This window comes from Protopterus annectens, chromosome 8.part1 (genome assembly GCF_019279795.1).
Source record: "Protopterus annectens isolate FY-2018-M chromosome 8.part1, PAN1.0, whole genome shotgun sequence".
NCBI classification, from domain to species: domain Eukaryota; kingdom Metazoa; phylum Chordata; order Ceratodontiformes; family Protopteridae; genus Protopterus; species Protopterus annectens.
In genome coordinates this window covers 409,181,504-409,206,629 of record NC_056742.1, presented here as the reverse complement: position 1 = coordinate 409,206,629, position 25,126 = coordinate 409,181,504, and the positions used below count along the sequence as shown (strand labels likewise).

The 25,126-nt window shown below is 37.8% G+C and overlaps 1 protein-coding gene across 1 annotated transcript in view; it reads left to right on the top strand.

The window, feature by feature from the left end:
- The window catches only part of ADCY7 (adenylate cyclase 7), a 2,777,509-nt gene that overhangs the window by 1,172,800 nt on the left and 1,579,583 nt on the right, over positions 1-25,126 (top strand). The window contains exon 4 of the mRNA XM_044081980.1: positions 15,717-15,850. The gene's annotated coding sequence lies outside the window, so the exon portion shown is untranslated. The remainder of the gene's footprint in view (positions 1-15,716; positions 15,851-25,126) is intronic.

Sequence of the window (25,126 nt, the reverse complement as noted above, 5' to 3'; positions counted from 1 at the left end):
TTTTTTTTTGATATTTGAAATATCACAAATTTCTTCATTCAGATTAGATATTCCTGACTCTGCATACTGCTGTCCATTTCTTCCATAAAAAAATCTGCTCAGGTCTTTATAAAAGAAAACTGTAATCTATTAACTTTATTCCTGAAAACTGTTGAGTATAAGTAGTGTAAATGTTCCACTTCATGAGATGTACCTTCAAAATCTACTAGGTATGTTACACTATTCTGAGTATTATTATCACCCATTAGTTATCCTAATGACGTTTGACTATATTCAGTTAGCAAAGTTACATTCTGCATGCATTCTATGTAACTTTTCTAATTTATCTAAGGTAACAACATCTTCTGTTTTTTTTTTCTCCTGTTACTTTCTGAGTTTTGATATTTGCATCTTATTACAGCTGGTTTCTCCTGCTCCCCTAAATTTTCTACAACTACATGGTTGTTTGTTATGTTTAATGTTTCTCCCTGCTTTGTGTTAGTATCATTATATGTTACTTTGTGTCAGGTGTGAACACCCAAGGGTTATAACAAGGTTACCTCTTTGTGTGTGTCCTGTATGTCCCCTCCAAGGCACAATTCATCACTAACAGTCAAGTTACTTTCATTAGCAACTGATATCGTGTCTATGTTAGATGTGCTGTTATTTTTACATTTCTGTCTTTTTTTTCTGTGTTGCTTCTTTCTTTTTCATCTTCTTGGTAATATGCACGAACTGTCATGCTGTCCTTTCTTATTTTATCTATTACTCCCTTTAACACTTTCTGTTCCCTTCTTTTTTACAGTATTTTCTGTTCCTTGCTCAGTTTTCTTTGGTAGTTCTGTATACTCAGACATCTACGCATGTGTATTATTCTCTTTAGTTTATTCTATTGCCATAAATTCTGTGACTTTTCATAAAGTCAGATGTCCATAGAGCAATTCCATTCAAACATCCACATTCAGTATTATCATTAAGCATTTTATTTTTTTAATTTATTTTACTCTCTGATTCTTACAGTTATTGCATAGACTGACATTGTAATGCATAAGAATTTAAAGGTTCCATGTTATTTTCTAAATTCCTTCCTTTCTATAGCTAGTAATAAATATCAATTGTTGCACACACTTAAAATGTGTAACTAAATAACCTGAGTTACTGTGTTTCCAGCTGTGTGTTTCAAAAGACCAAAACATATTTTAGTGCTTGGACCAAACCACTTATAACACAGCTTAAATGTTAAGCTTCACAGAATAAACTATGTGCTATGCACAAGCTTTGTTACTTGGCAGGCATAAACTAGTAATTTGCAAGCAAGTCTGCAAATATGCATATTATAGGCCACTGACATACCTAAAAATGCTTCAGAACTAAATATTACATTATTAGTAGTCAAAAATAGCTGCTAGTAACACAATTTAAATATAACATTTCACAAAGTTATCTAAATGATTTATTATCATATCCTTGAAAATGCTTCCATCGAATGACCATAATATTGATGGAAAATGTCGATTTCTGACACGCCTAAAAGGCAGAATGTTGGAAATAACATACTCGAACTTCCTGGTTCGACAAATTTGACATAGGAGGTGACATCAGTCACCCATGCTATGCACATTAACATACTGTTACACTCAGTGGTTAATGGAATATTAATTTACTATTTTGCAGGGGGGCTACACCCCCCTGCACCCCCTATGTTGTGGGCTGCACCCCCCAACCCCTGCACATTAATTATACCAGCTCCAAGATCTCACTACAGTGAGGAAATTGACTAATTCCCCTGTTCCTCACTGAACCACACCCTCCCTACACAATGTTGAACTCAAAATATCGACCTACACTACCCGTTCACTGTAGTCAGTCATTTTGGTTTGACATTATGCTGACATGGAAACTGCAAGTCGACCACATAACAGTTGACTGATGCAGTTTCCAATGCGATGCACAAGCTTTATATTACTTTGTAATCACAAGCTAATTGCAAGCAAATCAGCAAATTAGTATCAGGCCAGTAACTAAGATGAAAGAACTTAGTTTAATCAGTTTACAAAATAAAGACATATTCACAGTTTACATCATCCACAAATCTGAGTAAATTAAAAGCTACAAAATTTGTTTTGTTAGTAAATGTGTACTACATAAACAAATACAAGCAATATGAAATATTTACAGTGTTTGCAATGTAAAATGTTAAATCACAATGATTCTCCCTACCGGCTGAAACTAGATGTATATCCAAAGGCTTTAACATGTAAAAAAATGCCAAAATGTGTCTTCTAACAAAACACCATTCCCTGAGTGGCTCACTGTTAAAGTATGTTAGCTATATCTTTTATTTGTTACCCAGTATCATGAGATCTGTGAAATTGTATTTGTATGTACATGAGAGATGAGTGAGCCCACAGTCCTGTTGTCCACTTGGTGGGTGTATTTTAATAATGTGGCTGCTTTCTTCATTGGCTGAAGGGCTTGTCTTTCAGCCCGACATTAAAGAAACAAAGGGAATGTTCTCATTGTGTGAAATTACACCAAAAATCAATAAGTTATGTAACAGAGTAAAACTAATTTTGGTCAGAAGGACTGAAAGAAAATAGAAAAATTAATAAATAGTTTCCATGCTCCCTAGCAGTTAAATGTCAAAAAATGTTGATGCAAACTCCTTAACCTACTTCAGCTTATGTCTTTTCCTGGTTGGTACAGTGGTTAGAATTACTGACTCACATCTCTTGGTATTCCTCTGAGATACCTTCTTAGTCTAACCTTATATCCTTCTTTTGCTCATATAGGTATCTGTTGGGTGTTCCAGCTTCCTTCGACATGCCAAAGCCATCCAATTAGGTGGCAAGGCAGTCCTCTTAATTACTCATAGGTTTCAATGGTGTGTGTGTGTGTGTGTCTGTGTGTCTGTGTGTCTGTGTGTCTTTGTGTCTTTGTGTCTGTGTGTCTGTGTGTCTGTGTGTCTGTGTGTCTTTGTGTCTGTATGCGTAATGCCCATCAATCCTGTAAAGGATCTGTGTCCTGCAGTAGATTAGTTCTGTTGCTTTGCAGGATAGGCTCTGTCCTCCCCATAAATATAACAGAGATGTGTTTTAGAGCCTCATAAATCACTTTTAAAATGTCTTCCTTAGATCAGTTTGTCATTAAAAATAAACTTCAAATAAGATGTTAGTTTAGGCAACAGTTCATATATTTTCTTTGTTTGGGTATAAAAGGCTGTGGTTCTCAATCTGTCACCTCCTGCCTTTTCATCAACATTTTCAGCTTTACCTGGATAAAATAACTGGAATTATTTCTGTTTGTTCAGGTTGAAAATGAGAACTTCTTTCCCCAAAGAATCACATTCCTTCCATGTTTAAGAAGCAATCTTGCTCCTTCTTTATTAGTAACTTGATAACAATAGTATTCTTTGTCAAATAAATGTCTGCTTTAACATTTGTAACATTTCAACCACAGTTGTCCTTTTCCTCAAAAAACAACGGTCCTGTTGTTTTTATTGAATGAATGAATGAACCTGTTTTACTCTCCAAGTTCTCTCTTGTGGCTCTCTATGCTGGCTTTTGTTCATCTTTTTCTTCATGACAAGAATCAGTTTCACTCATTACATAACTTCAGATTTAATAGCAATTTCTATTTTACTGTCACTGCTCGTACTTCCTGTACTGTGCAGATATACTTTATCTCTCTCATTTCATAAATTATAGCTGGGATTTAATAGAGATACACTTCTGTGCAAGCCATGTACAATTTTTCAGCAACAGAAGGAGGTTCTGAATTTCCAAATGATAACATACAGCAGTTACAGGCAGCTAGCTGTGCCTAAGGGTTTGCAATAAGCTGTGCATTATTTGATTGTTTATTTATTGATTATATTTGTTTACTGGGATAGTCTGACTGGACAGAAAGCTACTCATTTTAAGACAAGGACTACGGAGAAAAGCTCCAGAAAAAATTGCATCATTGCATAACGAACATAGTAAACAGAGGTGTACAAGTAATCAACACATATACAATTTTTAAACAAAATATCATTGATTAATAGCATCATCATGTAAACATATATGGAACATATTTGGAGAGAAAAGGAGGATTACTATTGGGAAGTAAGACTATTTTATTATAGATAGAAGGAAGAAGAGGCAGAGAGCAAGGAGGAGGGTTTGGACAAATAACTAAAGATAAAGTACTTGGAAAGAATAGGTTAACGTACTTTTATCATCCAAGAGTTGTGCAATTACAGATCCAGGTATCTTTTAGGTATTCTTTTGTTTGTGCTTTAAAAGAGTTGGTGTTTACTGTGCTCTTAGAGTTGGAGGAAAGGAGCTCCAAATTTTGCCCAGGAAGGAAGAGAACAGAGACTCACCAGCACAGTTGTTGGCTTTTGTTGTTGTTGTGTCTTTCGGCTTTTCCCGGTTAGGGGTCGCCACAGCGGAACTCCGGTCTGCTAATGATTGGCAGTAGATTTTTATGTGCCGAGTTGCCGGCCCTGACACACAACCTTCAATGAAGGTACGCCCATTCATGCATGTCTCCACACAGAAGACGCTCTAGCTGAGAATCGAACAGGACAACGTCTTACCGTGAGGCAACAACGCTACCGCAGCACCATTTTCTCAGTGACTCTCAGCTGTCTGACGTTAGCATCATCAGCCCCCCTTTTTTCCCATTTTCTACATGGGGTCAATGTTAACTGTTGCCATCTCTCTTATTTTAGTGCTACACTCCTACCTGACTGTTGCAGATCTTCGCTCACACAATCCATCCACCTCTTTGCTGGATGTTGTTTCCTCTTACCTTCTTCCTGTCTGTCTCAAATCTTCTTCACCAGATTGTCTTTTGCTTTTCTGCATGTGTGTCTGAACCACCGCAATCTGTTCTCTTCGATCGTTTCTGTAATTAAAGCTACTTTGGATTCTGCTCTTAAGTCCTCATTTCTTAGTCTGTCCCGCAGTGGGCATCCTACCACCCTTCTCAGTCACTTCATCTCCATCACATATAGTTCCTTATCAGCTCTGCCTTTACTTCCCAGGTTTCTGTACTATACAGTAGTACTGGTCACACCACTGTCTTGTACATCTTACTTTTTAGCTTCTTTGGCATTCTGCTGTCATTCCCTACATCTGCTACTCTATGCCGACTGTCTGCACCCCCTCTGATTCTAGCTTTGACATCTTTATTCAGACCTCCCACCTTTTCACCCAACCATCCCAGGTACTTGATGCTGTTAACCTGTTCCACTGTCTTTCCTTCTGTCTTAATTCTCATCATCTTCTAATTTCTTCAATTTGCTGCTATTTCCACTGTCTTATCTCCGCTTAGTTTTATCCCACACGCCTTTGGTTTTGCATTCCATTCCCCTATCCTTTGCTGGAGTTGTTGCTCAGGGTCTGCATGTAATGCCATATCCCCTGCATACAGTAACTTTGTTGATCTGTCCCCTCCAGACTGTTTGCTAATGTAGTCCATCACCAGTATGAACAGCAGTGGGCTCCGAGCTCAACCTTGGTGCACAGACACTCACATTAGGAACTCATCTGTGAGACGAAACACTGTACTTGAGTCCTTAAGTCCTTGTGTGTAGCCTACACTAATTCATCCAATGTTTCTGGGACATCAACCCACTGCAGTACAGCCCAAATCAGCTTTCTTGGGACGTTTTAATATGATTTCTCCAAGTCTAGGAATGCACAGATGGAATCTCTTCTCATCTGTAGCTTCTTCTCAACTGTCTGTCACACTGCAAACATCGGGTCAGTTGTGCTGCATCCTGATCTGAATCCAGACTGCTCTTCTCCCATCTTACATTGTTCTACTCTGTGTATTCTTTTATCAATCGCCCTCTCCAGAATGTTCTTGCAATGTAACAGGAGTCTGATGCCACTGTACTTCCCACAGTTGCGGATGTCCCCTTTGTTCTTGTGCATTGGCGCAAGTATGCTTATTCTCCATTCATCTGGGATGTGCCTTTCTCTCTGCACTTCTATGAGTACCCTCAAGAGCCAGTTTTCTTCTATCTCACCCAGCATCTTCATCATGTCTGCTGTGACCTCATCTGATCCTACTGCTTTCCCCAACTTCATTTTCCTCATTGTTCTTACTTCTTCAGTGGTAGACTCCTCTTCTTTTTTCACCATAGGCTGTGCCTGGGGCAATACAGCTTCTGAGAGGTTTTCTTCATTCAGAAGTGACTGGAAGTGCTCCTCCCACCTGCCTTTGATGTCCTGTGGACTGGTGAGCAGGTTGTTGCTGGCATCCCTTATGAAGGGTGTCTAACTATCTCCTTTATCTTTCTGTATTTGCTTTACAATGTGATATGGTTTCTTTGTGTCACCTACTGAGTCACTTTCCAGAAGCTGGTAGAGTGCCTCTGATGTCCTTTTCTTTGCTATAGTAACTCCTTTCTTAGCGTCTTTGTTAGCCAATCAGAATTCCTTCCTAGCCTGGTCAGTCTTTTCTGTCTCTTATTTTTTCCTGCAGTCGTCCTTTCTTTTGATGACTTCCTGGATTTCTGCATTCCACCACCAGCTTTCCTTATGTACCTTGTTTCCATATCTGTCTCAACCACATATCTGTTATCCTCACACATGCTGTTTTGAAGAAAAACATTCTTCTTCAACTCCACCTATTTCCTGCTTTTCTTGGGGTGCCAAAGTCCTGAGTATTTCCTTGAACTGTTGTACTTTCTGTCCAGTCAAGTTCCAGGTCTTCAGCCTGGTCTCTGTTGGCCTTAGAGCCTTCTCTGACCACTGCTTGCAGTTGATTGTGGCAGCCAGTGGTTTATGCTGTGGGATGACTGTTTCACTGGGGCTGGTTTTGCAATCACTGATTCTACCCCAGTGCCCTTTCCTTACTAAGAGGAAATTTATCTGAGTTGCATGTTGGCCACTCTTGTATGTGATCTTGTGAATGTCTCTCTTTCTGAACCATGTATTGGCTATTATCAAGCCATTTGTCAGTCAGAAGTCTAGAATGGCCTCTCCTCCTCTATTCCTATAGCCCCACCCATGTGGACACAGGCAGTCCTTATATCCTCTTCTGTCTGTCCTGATATGTGCATTCAGGTCGCCCATTATCAACACCAATTCATGTTGTCCTGCTTTATCTAGTAGGAACTGCAACTGCTGTATGAATACACTCTCTTCCTCTCTATCACAACCCTGATGTGAGGCATAGGCTAATATTATGAATATTGCTCTGTCATTACACTGGAGTCTGATTGCCATGAGTCTATTACTAATTCTGATAACATTCCTCACAGTCTTCTGAAGCTTCTGTCGCACTACAATTCCCACATCATTTCCAGCCTGTCCTCCTCCTGAGTAGTAGACTGCCCTTCCATCTTGTCTCTTCGATACATAGGATGTCCAGACTCTTCTGTACCATTGTGTCATCGACTTCCAAGCTGCATCCTGTCAGCTGTCTACTTGGATTATAAAGTTGGAGAATATTTGTCAAAGTAGGGCATTTGTCTGGATAATGGATAAGGTTATGGGAAGCAACTAGTTCGGAAAGCGTAAGGTAATGCCTTAGCTCTAACCACCGAAGTGTTTTAAGGCCAGACAGTGATGCGTTCAATAGTAATGGATGACTGCAAATTTTGCTACCTTGTTAAAGCACTGCTCCAAGAGTGAGACCTGAGTGAATTGTAGCTTAATCAAGACAGGAGCAGAGCAAAGTAGTGTAGGGATGAGAAGGGATTGATCAATACATTTCCTGGCATTATCTGTGAGGTGCTGTTTGACACTACAGAGTGCACCTAGCTTTTCGTGGATGTTTTTTTACTGCTTGTTTTATTTGACAATCAAATTTTAAGGTTTTGTAATGACGACTCCTAGAAGCTTGGTTTGCCTTACTAGTTCTGGGTTTTTGGTGTTAAAGTGCTTTTAAAATTATTTTTGAAGTCATTGAAACACTTTGGGGTAAATAGGATCCATTTTTTTAGGATTAAGAAGCAGCTGTGTTTCAGACGGACAGGCCTCTATGGTGGAGTGAGACTCTTGGGTAGGTTGTTTTAATTTATCTATCTTTTAGCAGAACAGATGATTGCCGAGTCATCTGCATTCTGTATGATTGTGGCTTATTTAAAAGCTAAGTGGAGATCATCAGTGAGTATATAGAGCAACAGGGGGACCTACAAAGGATCTTTGAGGAACATCCTCTGTAATGGGAAGGAAAAAAGAGATGTCATTTTGACATTTTACTGCCTGTTGTCCATTTGAGAGGTAGCCGAGATAGTGGTGTTTCCTGCACTCCTAGTCAAACTAGTTTTTCGAGCAGTTTTCTAGTAGGATAACATATCCTTTGGATTAATCTAGGAAAAGTGCTAAGACTAAGTTCCCAGTGTTTTTATATTGGTTAACAAAAGTTATAAAACTACTGAAAGCTGTACATGTACTATGAAAAGGATAGAAGCCATGCTGTGTAGGGGAAAAGAAGCAGTGATGAACGAGAAAGCTGAGACATTGAAACTATATATACTTTTCCATAATTTTAGTGTGTGGAAACAGTATAGCTATAGGCCTGAAGTTTGAGAACTCATCTGATTTACCGCCTTTGTGGAGAGGAAGAATGTAGCACCTTTTTCACAGGGTTGGGACATAGGTTTTTGGCGACGGAGTACTCGATTATGCAAGAGATAGGAAGCAGCAATTCTTAAGTATTCACATAGTGTTATCAGACGCAAGGGTGTTCAGTTTTAAAGTTAGTCACAGTTTTTTGATTATAGAAATTGAGACTGGTTTGAGTGCAAGTGTTTTGCAGGTTAATAAAGGAGGAAAGGAACCTGTGTCTGCCTGTGGTGAGAGTTTAATAAGAGAAGTTACTGTTTGGATTAAATAGGTATTGATTCACTGGCTATGCTGTTAGTTTGGTTAGATGAAATAGATGTAGGTTGAGTTGGTGTATCGGGTTTTAACAGCTTACTGATTGTAGTCCAAACAGTTTTGGAGTTGTTTTGATTTGCTGCCTATATATTAATATAGTATTTTTTTAATGTTCTGCCTTTATATTAATATGTTTTATTGGTTTTGATTTGATTTTTAGTGAAGTTTCTGAAACATTTATAGTATTGATGGGCAGTTCTTGTTTTAACCTGCTGCTCTTTTTCTCCAGACTATGTATCTATCTCTCTTATCAGCAATTTAGTACTTTTTAAAAAGCCAGGGATTTGGATTCAAGTTTAGTCCTTTTTGGGCTAGTTCATTTAATATGTAAGAAAGATTGATTTGAACAGAACCTCAGCTTCATCAAGTGGAAGGATTTGGAACAGGCTGCCAGTTTGACTAATGGTTAGGTGTATGATGTCTTATTGCAAAGGTGTGTAGGTGATCACTTAAGGTATTGGTAAGGCAACTGTTGAGAGGATTTTATTCGGGACATTAGAGAAAATCCAATCTAAGGTAGAGGAGTCTTTGTTGTATCTCGTGGCAGTTGAAATAAGTTGAGTGAAACAATATAGATTGAGATTAGAAGGATTGTTACTGTCAATAGTTTCACAATTAATGTCAAGTATCCTGATTGCCTCAAGTCTGATGTTTGATGCCCCGAGAGAGAAGTTCTTCATCAGTAGCTATGTTATTGCCTGGGAGAAAGTAAACTCCTTTAATGCAAAGGGATTCATGAGCACTAATCTGTAAGGATGCTATAATTACTTTGGCATTGACATGTGAGGGTGGGCTTATTTGAAAATTAGAGAGATTTAAACTATTCTTGTAGAAAATGGCCACCCCACACCTTCTTTATGGATTCCAGCAAGTCTTAAGGTGTGTTATCCCTGCAGTAAGATTTCTCTATCCTTTATTTTTTGTTTGACCCACCTTTCTCTGGCTACTAGTATATTTGAGGAGTGGTGGGCTACCCAGGTGTGCACATCAGTATGAGTGTTTATTATTCTGTTAAGGTTAGCTTTGTATAGGTAGATACCATATTGCTTTGAAGGAAGCCTATTTTGTGATGTGGCAGACTTGTTATGGCTGTGGTAGCAGGGTTAGGATGGATATCACTACATGTTTTCAAGTGAAAAGACAGCAGGGAATATGTATAAGGGTGTTTGAATTTCTGCTTTGGTTTAGCGGAAGGCTTGATTATGTTGTTGAAGGTATAATACTTTAAAGAGGTGGATAGCAGGAGAAGAGGCTAGGGGCTGTTAATAGCTGAAGATGTGTAGCATTTAGGAGATGAATGTGGAGGGTATGGAGAGTTGTGTATAGAGGTATGTGGTGGGAAGATGCAGGCTGGCAGCAGCTGTGAACGATTGTAATACAGTTGTGTAGAATAGTAGCATTGTAGATCTGGAGTAAATAAGAATAAAACTGAAGGTGAGAGAAGAGGACAGAACTGCAGCTTCATCAAGTGGAAGGATTTGAGAGAAGAGCAGTCATTATAAAGAATAAAGTGAGAATAGATGTTAAAACTAGAGAGCAATTAGAAGGGGGTTGCAGAGAAGATAAGAAAAAAAATTGTTAAAACTAGGAACTAGATTGAGAGGAGGATAAAGTAGGGTGGCTGTGTAAGATAAAAAGGTAGGCGAGCCTATTGAAATGCAGGGGGAGGGTAGAAGAAGAAAAATAGGGATGTTTAGCTTAAGGCCTAATTAGCTGGAATTTTAGTGATGAGAGGAAATGTGATTGGGGGCATGCCTATTATTATGTGAATGCCTTTTGGGGGTGCAGGGGCAAGTGGTAGTTGGTGATGCAAGTGGAGACCAGGTTCTATAAATTTAATGGAATGGAGGGTGGATGGGGAACTGGGGGTAGGTTGAGAGCATAATGGGCAACAGCTCCCATGCCTGCAGGAAGTAATCACTGTAGGCATGCTCAGGGTGAGATATAATGTAGGTAATAAATAGCAGTACAAGTTTCTTTTGCCTTTTTAATGTATTTAAAATAAAAAAGAAACTGCTTTACAAAAACACAGCTTAGAACAGAGTAGATTTCTATATCTGCAGCCTGAGGGGGTGTTGCAATTTATATTGTAAACCTGTATTATAATCTCAGTTTAATGTGGGGCAGCATGGATGCTCCTACGGGATGTGGAAGGAGTTAAAAGGCTAGAAATTCTGAAAACCAGCATTAGGTATGTAAGTGGGCCTAGCTGTGCAAAACTGTGCAAACAGATGCAGCCATTCATTGAAAGTCATGCACAGAAGAGCAAGACGCCATCCACAGTGCAGCTTTATTTTCATTGCAGTCTTGCAAAAACAGAAAACATGAGCTGAGATAACTGCTGGATTTTAAAATCTGAGAAAAAGTCAGTAAAGGTGCATATTACTTTTTGTTTTACATTGTCTGTTTGGCCATCTTGGTTTTAAGTAGTGATTTGATTAAGTGAGAGTTAGACTAACAGAGGCGCTGTCTAGCTAAGAGCACTTGGGCTTGAGATTTAACTTGTTTTTCATTGACCCTTTTGTTTTCTTGGTTTATTACAGCACTGAGCTGCACGGAGCACAGCACCAGTGGTAATTGTATTTACATAGACTCCATGTAACTGTATACTCTAAGAGTAAACTCTCTCTCCTTGTTCTTTTGAAAGGGAATTTTGTTCTGACTCTCGTGAATAAATTATCCACTTGTGCTTTGCCTAAAGAGAAGCATTGAAGAAATCTTCTTAAGCTTCATGGTCTGGTATTCTCTAGTCCATCAAAATTCTCCCCTGTATTACTCCCCCTTCCCCTCTCAGCAGCACTGGTCATTATGGGGAGACAGTGCACTGATCATTGCTGTATTTCCAGCATTATGGTACACAATATCCTAAGACAGTGCAAGAACTGCCTCATGCTCTCTGAAACAAGCTTCTCCTTAACCCAAAGGAATCTATTTGTCATGGGTGTAAGTACTTAACTAAAATGGAGGTGTCCCTGTCTGAATGGGTAGCATGCAGTGAGCTTAACATTGTCTTGCCCACACCCGTGTGACACTTTCATACTGTAAATACAAATCTGTTTAATGCGGTTAACGAATCTCTTAAATCTAAGCTTTAGCTTAAACTCTCACAACTGTCTCTTCCACACTACTCAGCACCAGCAGGTGTAAAGTACCATATAGCACATTTTGACAGTACTGCAAACACCAGAAGTGTAACTGGCTCATCCAGCGCCCTATGCCCATTCCACAGATCAGTGCTTTACCACCTCAGCTCTTCCAATGAAGGGCAAAAAAACCCCATCAATTCCTTCTACAGGCACACCTACCAGGTGGCCAGATATGCATGTCATGCTACCCCTCCTGCCCCAGCCATTCAGTTTCCATTACTGTGCCCTGCCCCCAACCCTCCTCCTACACATTTTATTTAAAAAAGAAAATTACTGCTTTTTAAACTGCAGCAAACTGCTTGCGTCAAATGTAGCAAACAGTTGCTACAGTTTATACCCTGCCTGCACAGAGCACTTACAGCACATGGGATTTAGTTTAAAAAAAAGAGAGAAAGAGAGATTTTCTTTTTTTGACTTTTGAACTGTAATAACCTGCTTGCTATTATGTAACAAGCAGCTGCTACAGTTTAAACTACACACAGAGAGCTGCAGCACTCAGGTTTGACTGCAACTGCAATACGAGCTTTTAAAATCCTATACTGCATAAAGAGAGATCCATAACAGCTGATTGCACCCCCAGCACTTTGTGTTTGGGGCAGTTGTCCCTCTTGCCTGCCCTAGTTATGGTACTGGTAAACAACCATAAAAAGGAGTCACCCAGCCAGCATGCAGAAGTCTTTAAGGCAGCAGGACCAAGCTTGTACATCTGGCAGGATCCTGGTCATAGATCAGTCTATAGTTAAATACACACATGCTTCACTCACTAGGTTGAGCAAAGACAGAGTGATGGTTATCTGTGTCTCAGATGCCAGGGTCTGCAACATCAGTAGGCTGAAGTCCCTTCACCCTGAGTCCACATATGACCCTATCATTGTGCACATGAGAGTCAATGGCTTCAGACCCACCTCCTTGGATCTTATGAAGAGGGACATGCTGGAGCTTTCAGAGTATGTATCTCAGTTGGGTGTGAAGTTAGTGCTGTGTAGTATCCTACCATTACTAATAATGATGCCTCAGTACAAACAAAAGATAATTGACTTTAATTACTGGCTTAGCTACTGGTGTCATTCTAATGGGGATTCAAAGTATATTTGTGTGAGAGGAGATGATGACAAGCCTGGCTGCTTTGCAAGGGATGGCCTGCATCTCTCGCTCTCTCTCCCATAGCTTCAGTATATTGACCAAGACTTTTGCTGTCCACATAATGCTTTTTTTAGGTGAAGTCAGTTTTCTCAAATTACCTACATAGCAAGTCAACATCAGAAGTATATAAAGGTAGCATTGCTGAATGCTAGAAGCTTTAACAAAAGGTTGAACCTCCTTACAGGTATTCCTAACCCTGGGAAATCTAGATATATGCATAGTTACTGAAACATGATAGCATCTCTGCAGTGCAGGGATTTAATACCTACTACTCCTTCAGACCTGACACCAATTCAGAAGGGTGATCCAATCCAAACTTATGTGGGACAGTGACATAGAACCCCTCCACATTCTTCTCATGATAAACAAAACCAGCACCACATTGTTGCCAACTATCCTACCCTTTCCACAATCCCAGCAAGCAGTGAAGCTTACCTAAACAAATTCTCATCCATCACTAGAGACCCCAGCACTATCCACCTGGGTAACCTCATCTACACCTCCATTAATTTGGAAACCTGTACTTCTACAAATAGGTGTGCATAAAGATTTCTAGAACTCATTAATGCCACCTCCTTAACCACCTACTCCATCATTAATGCCAGTTCCTTAACCAGGTTGTCCAAATCCCAACGAGGACCCAAAAATATTAGACCTGAAACCAACCTAAACACCCCCTCCCCTCATGCTCAGCACCTGTAGATAACAAATAACTAGTTGAATGTGACCACGGTGCAGTAACACTTTAAGTGCAAAACCCAATTTATCTAGAAACTTTTCCATCTTCAGAAACTACTCCAAGGCAAATATACTCCAACTAACTGATAAACTGATGAAATTCACTCTCCTAATCCTAGTGACCTTACGACCTTAAAGTGCTCTCACTCTTTTTTCATGTTCTATTCCGTTTTGAAAGACAGCCTCTGTCTAGCCTATAGTGGCTCAAAGGATCTGGTCTGATGCAATCTCCTTCACATCAAGCAAAGCTTCTAATACCCTAAACACCTGCTCAAGAGATCTGAACTTACAAAACAATATAAATAGTTCCTGCTGACATGATAGATGTTTATCAAAGAGAATGCTTCTTTTATGGAGTAGACGCCCTCAAATGTAAAGCATTCCATGGCCCTTTTTATGAGTAGCTTAGATGACTGGATGGTCAATCATAAGCACACCCCTGATCTAGCCCTTATAGAAACAGGATGCAACTAGGTGTAAAGTAATTCACCCTGTTGGGAATCTGTTATTAACCATGTGCTGGTAAACTCCATGTGGGATCATGTTGCTAGACTACAAATGGTCCACTGGGTCCTACGAACCTATGAACTATATCTCGATATAAAGCAGTGCTTGTCGCAGCTAGCTTACATTTGTTATTATGTAACTATATACTATCTGCAACTTCATTGCTATGGTGTCCACATATTAGATTCATAAAAGGGAAGGAAAGACATTCACAGGAAAGTAGAAGAAAAAAAAGGAATGGCATCAGTTTTGGTGACACTGAGGAATAAAGCTCTGACTACAGCTCAGCTAACCAAGTTTAGTTAGCAATTCAGGAACATGACAGAACTGGCAGGGCAGGATGCCTCCTTTCATGAGGGGAAAGTAAGGTAGAACCAGTCAAATACTGCCACGATCATTTGGAAAAAGAGATGTGATCCAGGTGCATGGCCTGGGGAAGACCTTAATCCAACCATGGCATTATCTAGTCGTAGCCTTCATTGCATGTGTTCAAAAGAATACAATCGCATGGAGAAGGCATTGAGAGTATCTGCTGTAATACAGGGTGTATATTCCCCTGCCAGGGGATGCGGGGGGGGGGGGGCTAGACTTTTTCAGAGGCCCCAGAAGGAGTTGTCATCATGAGTACAATGTCACATTGTGTATTTTTATTCTGAACCAGTTGCTCCCCAGATACAACCATTGTTTCACCATCTTTAAGGAAAGTGGTTGAGCTGAAACTAACCGGGCCTTCTACTGTTTCTTTATGCAGGATAGTAATAAAGGCTTTGCAGCAGTCCAATATGACATCAGTAGGGAAACCTGTGTCTGTTTTATTAGTGATATTGGTGTAAACATCAGTTAATAACATAGTTTGTTTTGTTTAAATCAGTGTTGCTTTTTTCCAAGTGTAGCGTGAGTAGTAACTTTAGTAATATTCTTTTAAATATTCTTCTATTGTTTGGGATTTTGGTCAAGAAACCTAAATATCTCTGAACTTTTGCAGAATTTCACTGAGCATGCTGTTCTTCCCCAGATGAACTTTGTGACTGAGCAAGTCACTTAACGAGACTGTGCTTTTATCTTGTCCCGTAAATGGGATGTACATCCATTGGTCTTGCCTTCACTTGGTGTTGCCATTTCTAAACTAAAATCCTGTAATCAACAGTTCATCTTGTAGATCATGATGTGACTTACAGAGCCTAGCAGATTATCACAAAGTTGTATTATCCAAGGCTTTAACTTTTACTTCATCAAATAAATAATTACTGCCACTTTGCTGTGCTGTTGATCTGTCTTCCTACTAAATGTAAGCATGTTTGTTTTCTTTGTTTTATAGTTGATCCTTAAAGTATGCTGACAATTGCCAGTTTTAGACAGAGACACTGTCTTTGGAAGGTTCTTCAGAATAGTTTCAGAGGAATTAAACATTTTGTTGAGCCCAGATTTTGATCTTGGTTCCTTTCCTAAAAGGTAAGAAAAGCATTTCTGGTACAACTATAGATGTATTGAGGTCACATTTAAGTAACGTCTGATCACTAGTTTGTACCATGGTTATACATGGACAAAAGCACTTCTGTGGCTTAAATAATTAGTATAATTTTTGTAATGAGAGTCGTGATTTTTACCTTTGGATACAGAGGCACTATAGCTATAAATTGTAGCACAGCCTTAATGTTAAAGAAATTGTCCCTATACTTCTGCTATTCTAGATTTACAAGCAGTTGTTCTTGTAATGATGACTTAATAAAGAGAGTAAAGAAACGTTTAAAATAAATGTACTTTTTTTACCGCAGCATATGCTGTAAAGTGACCAGGTTCAAGAACAGTTTTTTCCCTCAAGCAATTAGACTCTTGAACTCTGGTATTAATCTCAGGGATGTGAGACACTGACAAGTCTTGTGATAACCAAACAATAGTGCAATAACAATAAGACATCAGAACCAACTTATCAGTTTACAATAAAATTATGTGCAATACAAACTGCTAGATGTTCTCATAATGTAGAGAACATGAGAATTACAATTGTGTAATAAGTGCAGGTGTAATAAGGAACCAATCAGCTGCTATAGAATGATTGTAATAATAAGTGATAAGATGACTGTCTAAGAGACAGGTAAATGTTAGGTCTGATACATGTGTAACTGTATGTATGCACGTCTCTCTTCTAAGCATGTATAATTTTATGTATGTATTTGTCTTCTCAATTCGAGCATGATGCATGTAATTCCATTTAGACTTCACTTGTGGTGTCTAAATGACAAAGTTTACTTTCACTTTGACTTCATAAATTACCCAATGGAATTATCAGCAGGAATGGTAAATTAAGTAAAGACGATGGATCAAGATTATAGAAGAATGAGAAAGGTAAAAGTGTTTTTGATCAGGCTATAGTGCTCATGGCAGGAAAGTTGATATATACCACAAACTGATGACAATTCATAATAAGTGCTTCTCACCTGTCGTAGAATATGGGATTTGCGTAAAAAAGGATTACAGTTTCAGCTATATACAGCATCACTGACTGACTTTCTACTTCATCCTTTCATCCAGTTCTGGCATGTTACAAAAAAATATATTACATGTATGTATAAACACACAAACACATGTGTAATCTATTTTTCGTGTGTATAACTGGTACCAAAACCATGCACTGAAACTAAATGCCAAAAAAGCATTATTGTATCCTTTGGGAAGTCACCTACCCCAGGAAAGTAGCACATTGACAAGAGCTGACCCAGTTGTTCAGGATTTGGGAACTTATGTGGACAGTCACCTACATGTGTCTGTTGTAAGAAAGCCTTTCTATATTGCACCACTTATAAACAATGGGGTTGTGTCTAGATCTTGGGATTTCATTGTCCCCCTTTACTCAGCCCTCATTAGGCCAGTCATTGACTTTAATGCCCCCTTTGGCATGTATCTGTTCAGACACAAGCAACAATTGGAATGACTACAGAGATACCTTACTAAAAAGATACAAAGCCTAAACAACATGTTGTACATAAACCGACTCAAAGCCCTGTCACTATACTCTGTATCTTTTGCTAAGAGGTGACCTGTATCTGGCATACAAGTTAATCTCTGTCCCATTACTGATGGATTTACTGCATATAAACAAGTTAAATGGCATCAGAAATGCTCAGCCTAAGGATTTAAACCTCTTCTGCAACATCATCAAAATGGTTTGGTGGGACAGTTATATCTCACAGGGGATATTGCTGCTGTGAAACCAATAAAACATATTTGCTGATGTGGATTGTAATGACAGAAGTCTGGGTGTTTTTTATGGTTGAAATGTTCTGAAATGGCTAGTTTTGTTGTCATCGGTTCAAACATTTTGTTTCATTGCTACTAGAAAAATGTTCAAAGCTAGAAATTTAAAATGTACTGTAACAAGTGGTGCTATATTATACAAGGAATATAATTTAATACAATTGGCATGGTGTATCAAAGAACACATGCATGTATGCATGGTCCTAAAAATGTGTGCAAGAGACCTTTGGTTTGAAAACAGCACAAAGGTAAACATAATTGCCCATGGTCCAGATGTATTTTCTTTGAATGTGGGTTTCAATGCTGCTTCAGTAAATGTCAGTTTCAAGGGCAGAGCAGTTTACTGTTCATGTTGTCTGTTTTTATTGTGAGACTGTATTGTTTTGTTTAGAAAATTGCTATCAGTGTTTGTGCTATAAAATTTGAAATAATAGTTTTAAATTAAATTAAAATATGTAATCATTTTAGAAGTAAGGAAGAAATTAGTATGCACATTGACACGTTTGAACAGTATTTTTAGGAACTGGGGAGAAATAGCGAAGTAATGAGACAATGGAAAGGTTGTTGGTGGGGCCAATTCATTACCCTACATAGGGCCGCATTTCACTATTATCTGGTTCTAGTTGGAGGAGTGATGGGAAAGAAAGTGTTAATTGGGACCATTTTGGACTGAGTTGGCAAAAATTCCCTGAAGACTACTATGTCAGAAATACTGGGTGAGCAAATAAGTGTAACTAAGGAAATTCTTTATTTGAGCTGTGGTACAGAATCAGAATTGCCTAGATATAAAGACCTTGCTGAGTTTAATTCTGGTGGCTGCTAAAAAAAACAATTACTAAAAAATGGAAATCAAAGTCTAAACCAACTGTACTAGAAATTATGAATATAGTAACAGAGAAAAATAACTGGAAGATTGATCTTTAGAAAGTGATAGGAGCAAATTACAAAGAAAAATGGAAATTGTGGGAAAATACATGCAGAATAATGTTTTGTAGGAGGAATAAAGTTTAAGGGAAAGCAGGAATTGAATAAGCTGTGTAATGTTTGTCTGACAATGATTGGATAGATTGAGTGATGTATAATGTCTGCATCTGAAAATATGTCAGTATGGTTTTCATTTATATAAATGTGTGGTTGCCTATGTTAAAAGTGATAATTCAATAAAGATGCTTCTTTGGAAAAAAAACAATCTGCAAGTTCAACATATGTAAAGATATGCCAAAAAGAATACTTAGAGGCGCAGAAGAATTTCAAAAATATTTCAGAGAGATTACATTAAAATTTCTTTCTGGTGAAATATGTCAGTGTGCAGTTAAAACCATAATTTTCCATCCCTGCCCTCTGCTGTTTGCAGAAACTCCACAATGATCTACAGAATCCTTATAATTTTATTACAAGTAGATATAACAGTTTTTTAAGAGATTGGGGATCATTATCAACAAATACTCTTTGCCTTATGTAGAGATGTTGGACTCTTGGGTACAAGAATCTGCAACTCTTGCCTATAAACCAGATAAATTCATTTCAGTTACTTATTATTTTGGTTTATTATAGATACAAAATTCCTTGGCACAAAAATAAGTATTCATTTGGTTTATAACCATTATGTTATTATCTGGCGTGTTATCCTATTTACACTTCATTATTAACTTGAGTTTTCTTTATAACAATAATTCGTTTTTTGTTTGAGAAACAAATATACTGTCAAGTTAAGGTACTTTAAACAGGATTTATTTTTCTTCTTTATCCCTTGCCCATGCTAATTTGTTTAGGGACTTTTTGAAATGGAGTACCTGTGTAACAGTGACTTTTCCACTACTTTTGTGTATATTGATGATTTATTAATTTGAAAAAGGAAATAAAAAAATAATTCATTGGTTGAATTTAATTATCATTTATATTCTTAACTTTAAATGTTCAGCTGTTATTTAAAAACAGTGTTAATATTTTTAAACAGTTTTATTTGCTACTCCTCATATCTTTAATAAGTTCCCTTCCATATGGGGAATGTTAAGTACTAGCAAGGTTTTTGGGAATTTGATATAATTTAATTTTTTTCCATGACTGTGGTCTGGTGGTTATTTTAGCAATAACCCATAGCTAGGTATAAGTAATGCCTGTTTTATCCACTGCTGCTGTGGTTTGGTCATAGCATTACCTACACTCAGACATGGGTTACTGCTATTATACAGTTGTATTAGTTTTGTATAATTGTTATATTTTCAATTAATTTATGTGTTCAGTTATGTGTTATTACACTTTGCAGTAGACAAATAGTTCACTCCACTTGTATTTCTTCGATATGCAGGTTTAATTCAATGAAAGCATAAAGATGAAATCAACCAATTAATATTATAAAGAAAAAACACCTATACAATCTTTCTCAAAACTATTCAAGTCTAATAAAATCTTGTACATGTTGTGTTTCCTCAATTAATGGTGGTCATTATTATACAAAGTTTTAATGAACTTTTGAGGTTGTATTAATCTGTGATTTTTTTCCCTTTTGGTAATAGTTATAGTACAAGTTGTGTGTGTGTGTGTGTGTGTGTGTAAGAGAGGTGAGGGTTGAGAGGAATAAAATTTCAGTTGTCCTTGTTTTTTCAAAATGTTCTTAATTTTTCTTTGTAAAATTAGTCTGGTGCTCATGCAGTTTCTGCTCTTCTGGCAAGTTGTTGAGGACTGCAGTATATTCTATAACAAGGCAGTTCAGTTTCAGACTTCATATTCTTCAGAAATCACATATGAATGCAAAACCTGCTTGTCTGGCAACTACATTTAAAAGTGCAGTTTTTAGAAATCTGTCCTTGATATCCTGCCTTTGTCTTCCCTTTATTTTTGACTTTGTCCCTGATACTTAAAATCTGTCGTGTCCATGTAATTAGATAGAGCACTTTGGACAGAAGCGCTTAATGCTAAATTTTGCCACTGAGTGATTTCCTGATTTTGCCATTTGTCTCTCTTTGTTTTCTTTCTGATAGTTTTCATTTAGTTGTTTCAGTGTGAGCCTAGGATGGTTTTTAAGTACAGCAGCCAAGTATCCTTAACAGTCAAGACAAAAATTTGTGAATTAATATTTAGTTAAATAAATCATATTTTCTTTACATGCTCATGTGTTCCTTACATTTGTAGCTTAGTGGCATGGAGGAAACAAGTTTCCCAGAACTTCTACATGAAAAAAGTGTCATGTGTAGAAAAAGTATAAATAAACCTGTTAAACTTGTTTTTTTTATTACTGAATTTAATGTCTTCTCTCTTGAATGCATTCAAGTTGCTAAATTATACTACTGGCTTATGTTATTCAAGGATCAGCAAGTTTAATATTATAATCCTTTAAATTTTGTTCCTTCTTTGTCAAGGGCTTTAGTATAGGGAACTAGGTGTTTTTCAGTTATTTTGTTTGTTCCAGTGTACATAATAATTGATGCAGGTTTAATTCCCTAAGCAAAGAATATAATTCACTTGTGTATACATTACAAAGTTTTATTTCTATGATAACAGATTATGTTGTCAAATTAATGAAAGAGTTGTATTTTTTTTGCAGAAATTGTACGTGTAATGCATGCAATGTTTATATTTACAGTATGTGTGTGTATGTCTAGTCTATCAGTGTGGGCTTACTTGTGTATACGAGAGTAAAAGAACATTTTATATTAGACACAAGGATCATTGTAGGACTGTGAAAAATAAAAAAAGATACACTTCTATCTTGCCCATTGGTGCAACATTTTCCAGCTTGCCAGAAGAGATGACCTCTTAAATTAAAAGCTGGGTTTTTACAAAATGCAACAAATGTAGAATTGTATGAGTCAGATATTAAATATTTCCTAAAATGTGAAGAAGCTGCTTTTATTTTTCTTTTGAAAGTATGTAACAGGTTGATCAGTTAGTTGATTAATACAGTCATTGGCTGGTCCTTTATGTTTCTTGGATTTAACCCCCTGATTTTTATGCTTTTTGTATTCTACTTGAAAACTGTCAGGTGAAGACACCCGAGTTTTTTTTTTATAGCAATCAAAGTATCTATCCAACATTGTTGTTAGTTTTTACAAGAGGTGATCTTTATATGCTTATTTACCTTAACAGCATGAACTTGATGCTGCTGCAGTCAAAGCTGGTATTGCATTTAACGCTGATGTGGCAGTTCATGGGACGACGTGCTCTTCATGTTTGGTAGTGGATCTTTGGCTGATGTTTATGTGTGTTAAACCAGTAGCATAAAACAGCATCAAGCACTTGCAGAGAGCCTAGCTGGAATATAGAGATGCCATACAACATATAATTTAAAGCAATGAAATATGCAGTAAGAAATACTGAGAATAATTTGTAATTTAATGCTCAGCAAGTTCAAGATTGCCTTGATTAAATTCTTATCTAGCAAGTGAAGGAATTCCAACACAGATGTGCTGCAATGAAACCTAAGACCTGAAAGTCAGATGACTGTAGCTTCACACTGTATTTATCCCATCCTTTTGGCAGCTGAATGGAAGCACATGGTGAGCAGCGAGGTAGAACTAGTTCTGTTCAAGGAGATCCAAACAGTTGAGGGCATGGTGCATTTAGAGCTCATCCTCTTAGATGAAGCTTTGACAGCCAATGCAGTGACTGCAAGAATGGAGAGGTGAGTGCAGAGATATCTTAGAGGTTCATAGGTGTTTACTAGGCTAACGACCACAAGGGCCTTTTTAAGACTAGCCATGCATCCCATATCTCTGACAAGTTCTGATTCCCTTAATAAGTGTAAGCATGGGCCTGGGAGATAAACCATTTATGGGTTACCTGTTCGCATTAGAGACATAGGTGCCAAACCAGGGATGAATTTCCAGTTTCCAATTGTCCAAGTTGCACCTGAATTGGGTTAGGGAGGAACTCTGATTAACATGGAAAGGGAGCCTGTTCCATAGACAGGGTAGTCTCTGGGATACATACCTATCTCTCCAGAGGGTCCTATTTATATCACAAGCAAGGTTTAAGTCTTTACAATGGGTAATTCTGGTGCTGTTTGTTTTGCGGATATGAAGGATTGTGTATCAACTGTAGAAGGCAAAGTTCTGACTTCAGAGCCGTTATGTAACAGGCATGTCAGTATTATAACCTGGAAATCATAAACACGTACTGATGTAACTTCTGAGTGGATTACAGGTGAACTTGATGAAGAATTCAAATAGTTTTAGTCTGCCTAGACTTAAGCAAGGTCCTTGACTTAGTCCCATAGAGAAGGCTGATATGAAAAATGGAAAGGCTGGAGTCAGTACCAACATTATAGAACTGCATAACTGCATAGTTGAATGGTAGAACAGACAGGGATGAGAGGGGTGATGTTATAAACTAGTAAACGGACTACTGGAGTGACACAGGGCTCTGCCTTGGGGCCAGTTTCCATTATGTTTGTCTCAGATGTATCCGAAGGAGCACAGGGAAAGATTAAGCTCCTTGAATTACTGAAACATAGTTAAAAGAGTGGAGGACGGGATTAAGTGTCTAACAAAAGATTTAAGGCTGAACAAGTTGGTAGAAAAGTGACATTTGAAGTTCATTGCCAACGAATGCAACAAACTACACCTAACACTCAATGGCCTTTGTATGGAGCATCAGCTGGAGGAAGGTGTTGAAATCATGACAGCAGAGCAGAAAAAGTATATGGTGGTGATGACCATACATGGACTGGACCATTCGGAACAGAGTAGGATGACAGGAGCAGAAAAACAGAATATTGGTGTATATCCTCAGATGGAAAGATTCCAGGAACAGAGACGTAATGATTCATCATTCTAGAACACTAGTCAAACTACACATCCTTTTTTTTTAAACAAGAAACATCTTTATTAAATTATCATTTATGACATAAGAAATCCTACATTTATATAAATGAAAACAAACCATATTGACATAATCTTAGTTGCAAGCATTTTACATCACAAACCATATTGATATATTTTTAGTTGCAAACATTATACATCACTTATAATCTACTCAACATTGTCAGTCAAACATTATATAGCTCATTCAAATCCTGCCTTCATTTACACCTCACTCCTCCCCTGTATGCATTGTTCCCAGAATTCCCATTTTTTGTATATAAATTGCTCCTACGCTTTTCTAATTATCCCAATTCCAGTTGTTTTATCTCTCTTACTACATTCACTACTTTTAGTACAGTTTGTTTAGACTTTGACATTTTTTAGTAATTGCTTTTTTGGCAGCCACCATAATTAGACCAAAACAAGGCCTTATTATGCTTATGCAGTTCTGCTACTGTATCATAGCTGAGAACAATCATTTCCCTCATTACACCAATTTTTTCACCCAGTAGCTCTGATAGAATTGTTTGCAGGGAATCTTTAAAGTCTGCCAACTCATTACACTCCCAGAAAATATGTTCCCAATTACCTCTTTCCTCACCATCACACCTCCAACATTTGCTGTCTACCTGTGGAAAAATTCCCCGGCGTCTACTTGGGGTATAAAAATATGTGTAAACATTTATAAGCAAAATTCCTAAATCTTCTAGATTTTGTTGTATATTTGGGAGACAAACATATATCTCCCCATTGTTACTTTGCGAATTGCTTATCCAGACTCTCTTTCCAATCCTGTTCTAGATTCTACTAAAAAATCTACTAGTGCTGGTCTTTCATTTAGGACCCCCCCCCCTATTTCTTTCTCTTTGCTTATACTCTGATATCATTCCTTGATAGTGAAGGCAATCTCTAATCTGCAGTCCAAATAAATTCTTGGCATCTTCCCATTTTGTTACCTTTCCCTACCTAGTATTTGCTCCCAATACCTTGGTTCCTTTGCCAGTTTTCTCCAACAAATTCCAGCCCTCTCTTGCCTATTGTCTGTATCCCTAATTACTGTCAACCCTATTGACAGAATCTCTTTTCTCCATTCCCACGTTGGCTTAGTGCTTACCATACTTTCTGCTACTTTATGAAGATAATATTTTGTATGATTGTTATTCTCCTTAAAGGTCTGCATCCAAAATCACAGTCTTACTTTGTTAACTGAGCTTTCCCCCTGTTTCATCATCATGACTTTCCACTTTGAATTATAGGTTTCAGCTTGTGCTGTGTATCGGAGCCTTAACTGTGTAGCTCTGAAATACCCCTTCAGATTAGGTAATCCCAGTCTGCCTTGTTCGATTGAAAGAATCAGCTTATCCAACTTAACTCTTGCCATCTTTCCCTTCCAGATAAAATCCGTCAGCTCTTTATTAATTGCTATCCACAACTTCTCCTCTAGTTGATAAAAAATATACCTGACCTGTGTATAAGACTAGGGGGAAAAAAAACTGCTTGTATTATATTGTCCATATCCATATAACAAGAGCTTCCAGTTTCTCAGTTTTTGTAATATCTTTTGTTTACTCTCTTCCCACATATCCTTATCTGCCACACCGGAATCATTTTTAATCCATACTCCTAAATACTTCATTTTTTCATGTTCCCATAAATATGGATATTGCTTAAA